The sequence below is a fragment of the Pseudopodoces humilis genome, chromosome 3 (genome assembly GCF_049639895.1).
Source record: "Pseudopodoces humilis isolate 2021_Gansu_Grassland_sample_001 chromosome 3, ASM4963989v1, whole genome shotgun sequence".
Lineage (NCBI taxonomy): Eukaryota > Metazoa > Chordata > Aves > Passeriformes > Paridae > Pseudopodoces > Pseudopodoces humilis.
Window position 1 is genome coordinate 3,217,047 of NC_142202.1, and position 7,364 is coordinate 3,224,410.

The window sequence follows — 7,364 nt, forward strand, 5'->3', positions numbered from 1 at the left end:
ATCCCAGTAGTGACACCAACACGGTCTCCTTGCTAAATTTCATGTCCCTGTTTCTGAAATGCAAAGAAGTTTCTGAAAAGCTTAAGAATTCTTTGAATATAGTTAAAGCATACATTCCCCATGGTCATTCGTAGAAAAATGACTGAGTCATATTTGTTCTGTTTTTCTTAAAAACTCATCTCAAGGGGCAGTGTGTGTGATCATGTGAAGAAAAGGTGTTGGCAAACTGGGAGTAACTGAAACTGTGGCCTTAAAATAGGAAGTGTGGACTAGCCATAACCAACAATGTGTGTTGACGATGATATGATAAGAATAAAAGGCTGTAGCAAGTAGCTACTAAAGCTAGAACATACTAGAATTTCTTTTATCCCTGAAGTTTTAATTCTGCTCTGTTTTTCCAGTGTGGTTGCTTGGCCAGAACAGAAAGTTATCCCACCTTCTCTGAGTGCATGCACACAAGGAAGAAAAGCTGAGGTTTTGTGAATCACTTGATGTGTAATTATTGGCCAAATGCTTTCAGCACTGCTTTGGAATGATGTTTGCTGTGATTTTTGTTCGATTGTTTTTCCCTTTTTTATTTATTTGATACTGAATTTTCATTTTATTGTGTACAGCCTTAAGCAGAAAGGCATAAACCTGTCATAATGAGCAATCCAACAGAGATTTCTAATAACTAACCTAAAGAAGTACCAACTATTTTACATTTCTGCATTTCTGCTCTCTCAAATGAAACAGGCATTAGACTGTCAGGAAACTGAAAGCTGGTGCTGGCTCTGAATTGTATTTCTGAAACTTAAGTCTCTGTTTCTTGCAAGACTTGTGACTGGTCATTACATTCACTTTTGGTTTTGTTTAGATGGTGTAGCATACGTTCATTTTTTCCACTCATTTTGAATGTTTTTACAGGTCTTTAATTATTTGCTATGTAGGATAACGTGTTGGGAGAGTCTAAAGAAACCCAGTATAGGTTTTGTTCAAAGCATTTGCCAAATCATGACCTGGAAAATCATGGAAACAATATTTTCTGTAGAGTGATTCTTTGTAGTAATTTAGTTAAAACCAAATGAGACAAAAATATGCCCCTGGGAATTGTATTTTGAGGAAAATGACGGTGTTGCAAGCAGTGAAGTACTAGCAGTGAGAAGGCCAGGGAATCCCCTGTTTCTGTTCCTCTGTTCACCCACTAAATAAATCCTGCCTTACACCAGATGGTAAATTGTGCAAGTACAGAGATGTTCACTTTGCTGTAATTCAGGATAAATGTTTGGTACATGCCTGTAAAATGATCAATCAATTTACTAAATACGATTCCTCTTATGAATGAGTAATCAGCAGCATGTTCATTTTCTCTCCCATGTTGTGACTTCAAATGGGGAAAATTCAGTGAAGGTGATAACTCAATTTTCTGTAGACTCTGGTTACTTAAAGTTGGTTTGAGTTCACCTTTCAGTAACAAGTAAGCTGAGATGGATTATCCAGCAGCCCAACCATGGAGCTCAAGCAGAGGTTTGTATGTTCAAACTCAAATCTTGTGTTCAACCTTAAAGGTCACTCCTGATTTCAGTGGCTGTGATGTCAGTGGGGAAACCCTGCTGCACTTTTCTATGTCCTTGTGCAAAGGTCTAAAAACGTCAAACAAAAGCAAAGCCATTACTTAGAAAAGTTTAAGGCTACAGAATAGAAACTAACCACAGGTTCTCGGTGACTTCTAAGCAACACCACATTATTTCATCAGCTCCTGCTTGTATGAGAACTTCAGCCTGTTCTCAGTCACTGTTTCTTTAGCTTACATTGTTTTGGTTTTTGACTATTCTTAAGAAGATGTTTTGTTAACAAACATGGGACAATCTATTTGTTAAATAGTGGATACCGCTAGCACCAATGTTTAAGATGACTTCTGATCCAAAATAATTGGACAGAGTGCCCACCAAAAATTCCTTATTTGTATTAAGTTCTGGAATTAAGTATCATACATTTTTTTTCCCCAAGGCTTTCCTTCTGCTTTAACAGATGAATCCAAGTTGTAGAGATTAACCATTTATGAAGGGCCAGGCAGAAATGTTGTGGCTAAGACCAGAAAGTGAAGCCAAGTTCCCTGAATGTGTGAGACCCTTTTTCTTTAGAGTCAGGTTGTCTATGCCCACAGTGGGGATTCCCAGTGCATAAGTTACTGTATCTGGCTAAGGATTGTTTTAAGGGTTCTGTATTTCTAGAGACTTCTGACACCAGCTATTGATTTTAAATCCACTATTTACATGATAGCCCCCACAATAGCCCACTATTCTTTCTTGTTGCTTTTCTACAGGCTTGCAAATTAAACAACTTTTCCTTTCAGACTATCTTCCTAACAACAGCAATAAAAAAATCATAAATTTGTTTCCTGCTTATTTTCATTTCTCTGTAAAAAAACATCACTAATAATTTTAGTGCAACCCACAGTGCCACAGGACTGCCAGATGCAAGTTAACACCTTATTAAGTGCTCACAGGTAAGTTCTTATGTCCTAATGTTGTGGGGGTGAGTGAGAGTGCTAAGGAGGAATCCCAGTAATGCTTGATAGTTAAACTGTAAAAAAAATAGAGTGACTTATTTTCTAAGAAGTATCTCCAGAAAAAGAATGGATGCTAAGTGTACATATTTATTTTGAAACATTATTAATGTTACATGTGTGAACTGGCATATTGCTATATCTTTCTGAAAGAATAGCAGAGTTTACAGTAAATTTCTGGCATCCTTCTCCCTTACAATACTTCAGTACTTACATGAATGTTCTGTTTGCAGGGCCATGGACTTTCATCACTCAGAATTCCAGTCAACTCAAGTGGAAGTGTCTGAAAGTGAGGTGTGTGAGTGGGTCCTTGACTCTTAACTGTTCTGTATTGCTGTGAATGTGTTATTGCCTGACCCCAAATTTAATAAACTTGTTCCCAGAATCAAACTTGTCCAGTGCAGTGAGCATGCACAATGAGCATGTCTCCAGCACCAAGAATGTGCTATTGCTTCATGAGTTTCTTAAAGCCCCTCAAAGCTGCAAAAACACTCAGTTGAGAGAAGCTGATGTACCCCTTCCCTGTTCCAGCTTTAGGAGGGTGAATTTTCTGAAATTCCCAAATAATGCTGTTGAGCAGTCTCTGCTTGAGCGTCTTACGAGCCAAGATGGAGATTGTCTTGTAAAGGAAACCACAGAGAATTGTGGCTCCCCTCCATCTTACTGAGACCAGGCCAGGAGTTTATGAAGATACCAAACATCTGTTCATAGAGCAGTGCTGTGCATATGCCATTGGGAAGCTCTGGGCTGGAAGACAGCCAGTAACTTTTGCAAAAGTTGAAAGAATGGTGAGTTAGAGGCTTGTGAAGGGGAGGATATTGCAAAAGAGAAGTGGACAGGGTTGCTAGAGCATGGAATGGCTGTTAAGGAGAGGGGAAAAAAGCCCTTTAGTAACACATAACTAAGCAGTAGCTACTTTGCTATGTATTGTTTCTATGAACCATAATCAATTGGGGTTTTTTCATTCTAGGAGGTTTTTGCTGCCACCTTCATCCTCAGCATGCTTAAGTCCTTTCCTGGCTGGAGAGTTCTGCTTCATCAGCTGCAGAGAATGGACTTGCCTGTGTGTAGGTAGGGAGCCAAACACTGGTAAAGGGAGAAAAAGGAACACCATGTTTATTTATCCCTGGTTTTTGTTATTTCAAATTAATTACAGGGATGTTTTTGAGGCATGGTTGTTGACCACACAAATATAGGCTGTTCATAATGCATATAGTCTGGGAGAAACTGTAATTGCTATGCTAAATGTAATTTATTCTGTGGTTCTGTTCAGCTATACATTTAATTTTATTTTTCCATTCTTCTAGGGGCACTGGTAAACATTCTTCTAAGCAGGGATGGTAATGATGAGACAGTAATTGAGTAAATTATCCAAGTGGCCGCCTTTCTTTTTTTTCACTTCCTACATTTCTGGTGTCCTCTGGCATCAGAACAGAAGTATATGCTAGTCTTAGGCTATGTAAATTAAAAGTTCTGTCTACATCTCAATTAAAAACATGTCAGGTCACATGGTTTCCACTTGACCAGTTACAGCAGTGCTGTTTTGCAAATATGGTTTTAACCACGTTGCAAGTGTGAAGCCCTGAACTGACCAAGTCTGTAGTAACTGGGTCACCTGCCAGAGTTTTTTGTGATGTAGGTCATGGGAATATTTGCAGAAGCAAAAGTGCTGTAATTGCATAGCTGTACCAGTATTTATGTTGACATTGAAACTTAAAGATGCATATTCAGGAGGCAGAAACAATACCATGTGTAATTAAGATACGTAAAAGGAATATAAATTCTAGTTTTAAAAAAATCCAGCGGCGAAACAACGTGAATTTTTTAATTAATGTCATTATTTCAGATCTGTTTCCTAATGGGGGTTTTGCACCCCAAGATCACAGACACTGCCCACTGTTGGGCAAAGAGAATTAGGAGCAGTAGCATAAAAGAATTCAGGAACCCAAAAATGAATCCAGTACGTCACATGTAAGGGTTGGGTGGCTGTGCAACTGAGGAGCTGTAATCTTCGACCATCCTGCTGTGCTGTGGAGGCAGGATGAAAAATCCCCCCCAAATTGTCCCCAAGCCCTGGCAGTTTCAACATAAACAGGTGAAAATGGTGAAAAGGGGTAGCAGCATCAATATCCAAGACAGCATCTGTCATGGAATGGAATGTTATCTTGGAAAGGAACCTCAAGATCATCTGGTTCAACCTTTCTTGGCAAAAGCACAGTCTAGACAGGATGGCCTAGTGCCCTTTCCAGCTGAATCTCAGAAGTGTCTGACACTGGGGAAAAGAAAGCTGGATTTAATGAAGGAGTTAAGGACAGGTGGAATTAAAGCTTTCCTTGCAGCAGCAGCTTTCTCCTGGGAGCCATAGTCTCACTTGGTGGGTCGGGTAAGTTTGAAAGACTTGGGGCAGTAAAAGTCTCTGGATGTGAATCAGGTCTCACTGCGAATCTCACCATTGCAACAGTCTCTGCAGGCTGTTTACAGGGGGTGTGGAGCATAATGAATATTAATTAAGTGTGGTAGCCAGTTTTACTTTAGGCAAGTGTCTCTGCTATTACCATGTCTGAAACTCCTGGAATCAGCCAGCTACAGAATTCGCTTCTCTATAGCATCCATGCCTTTGGGAACAGATTTGGTTTCTCTCTTACTGAGCTCTGAGTCTCTAGTATCTCTAAAACTTTGAAGTGGAATTAAACCTGGATTAGTTAACTCTCAGGATTTTGCAGGGTAAGAGAAGGTGGTAAGAAAAATAGAAATGGCTGTATTATTTTTTAAAAGTAACAAACTTCTTTAGACCTATAGATTTGGCTTTTTATCTGTTTTTTTTTTTTTAAAAGCAAATGATTATGTGTATGGACAGAAATGCTTTTGAAATTCAGTGGGAACGTTGGTCTCAGTTTAATTTCAGTTACGCCGATGGTTATTTATGCAGGTTTCCTTTTAATGGAAGCTCCTGGAAAAGGCACAGTCAGCTCTCTTTGGCTACTTTTCTTGGAGATGAGAGCTCAAGATAGTACACAGAGACTACAGTTCTCTGCTTTGCACGTGGACATCTTGACCCTCTTGTTCTGGGAGAAGCAGAAAAGCAGGAGTATGGGAGCAGTGGGGGAAGCAGGATTTGTGTGCCCTGTGAGGAAATTGTGGTGGTCACCATGAGGGATATTTTATTGAGACACCACAAAGCCAAAGGTGTTGCTCACTATAATTATGGTATCAAGGGCCTTAAGGGACCATCTGCTGTGACAACCAGGAGTAAAGCCAGTGGGACTTTAATCCAAATGCCCTCCATTCCTTACTTTCTGCTCTTTTGATCCTGGAGCCTGTAATACTTATCTTAGAATCCATGGGGCTGGCACAGTGGAAAGCTTTAGGTAGCAGGTGCCTGTCTCAGCCTTTGAGGAACAGAGAACTGAAGAGGCTGACTTTCAGCACTGCTGACTTGACTTGCACCCCTGGGTCTCATTGGAAAACAATCAGAAGTGGAGCTGGGACATCAGTGACTTTAATAATTTGTCTTTTTTACATCTGCCTGTTAAGGAACCTTTCCATAAAGCATTTGCCTGTTCTTTATATTCAGCTTTATATATGACATTGCCTTTGTTCTAATTAATCCTTTTGGCCACTGGCTGCTGTCAGCTCTTTCTTGGGTTAGGCCTTCTCCCTCCTCTGGTTCCTGCATGTACTTGCCAGAAGCAGCTTGTGGTGTACATTGTGTTTCCATTCAACAGGCTGTGTCTAGAGCTGTTATTTCCACTGCACAGAGCAAAAAATCAGTTCAGTTCCTCTTTTTTTGGATTTGTATTGCACAAGAGATCTCTTGAAGAAGTAGTCTTCTTCTTGGTTTATTGTTCTTTTAATTTAAAAAAAAAAGTCAGATTGATATGTGTATTCTTTACTTGCATACAGCGAGTAAGGTGCATGGAGTATTTTTTTCAGGCATCTGAAAATGCTCTGAGTCTCAGAGTGCCTGACACATGGTAACTAAGGCACAATATTTCAGATTGAAAACCCAGAGGTTGTTGTTTGGATTTGATCTGTTTTCAACAACATTAAGGCTCACAAGTGGAAATCCCGTGCAGGTGAGTGAGTATTTATCAAACTCATTGTAATATGAGAGGTTAACCACAACACTGATTACAAAAACGATGTCAAACTTTCCCCAAATGTCCTAAAAGCAAAATTGACAGGTCATGTAGTAACTGCCAAATGAACAAGACAATGAAATAGCAAAACTCATCACTGTTCTGGATGAGAAATCAAGGGCTTTCAACCCTGTCATTCAGAAACCTCAGATTAATAATGATAGCCTTACAAAGATGTAGGCCTCGTTAATAAATCTACATTATTTTAGTGCAGCATGGCAGTAAATTTGGTGCACAGGCACAAGGTGCAGACAGCAGCAGGGTGAGCAGCCTGGTTGTGGCTTACTCCGAGTTGATTGTGGCCACCGACTGCTGGTAAGGCTTTGCACGGTGAGGTGACACCTGTGACACACAGCCCCGGGCAGTCTGTAAGAAAGGGCTAATGCAGGGCCAGATAAGATGTGTTGTGGCCAATTTACAAACTGCAGGCTTGCTTTGCATGTGTAGGAGGACTTGATGTGTAAAGGTGTTACGTGTTTACTTTTGGCCTGAAGAGTGGTGTCACTGTCATTCCTGGGTGTGATCCTATAACTGTAAGGACTGCAGGAGTCATTGCATTCGAGGTTGAAAGTTAAGGTGTGAGACTTCAGATTAAGAGGAGATATATCTGGTGGGGCTGTACTGAAACAAAGTACCTTTTTCACCTCTTTAAGGTGTCACTTGTCGCTCTCTGCAGC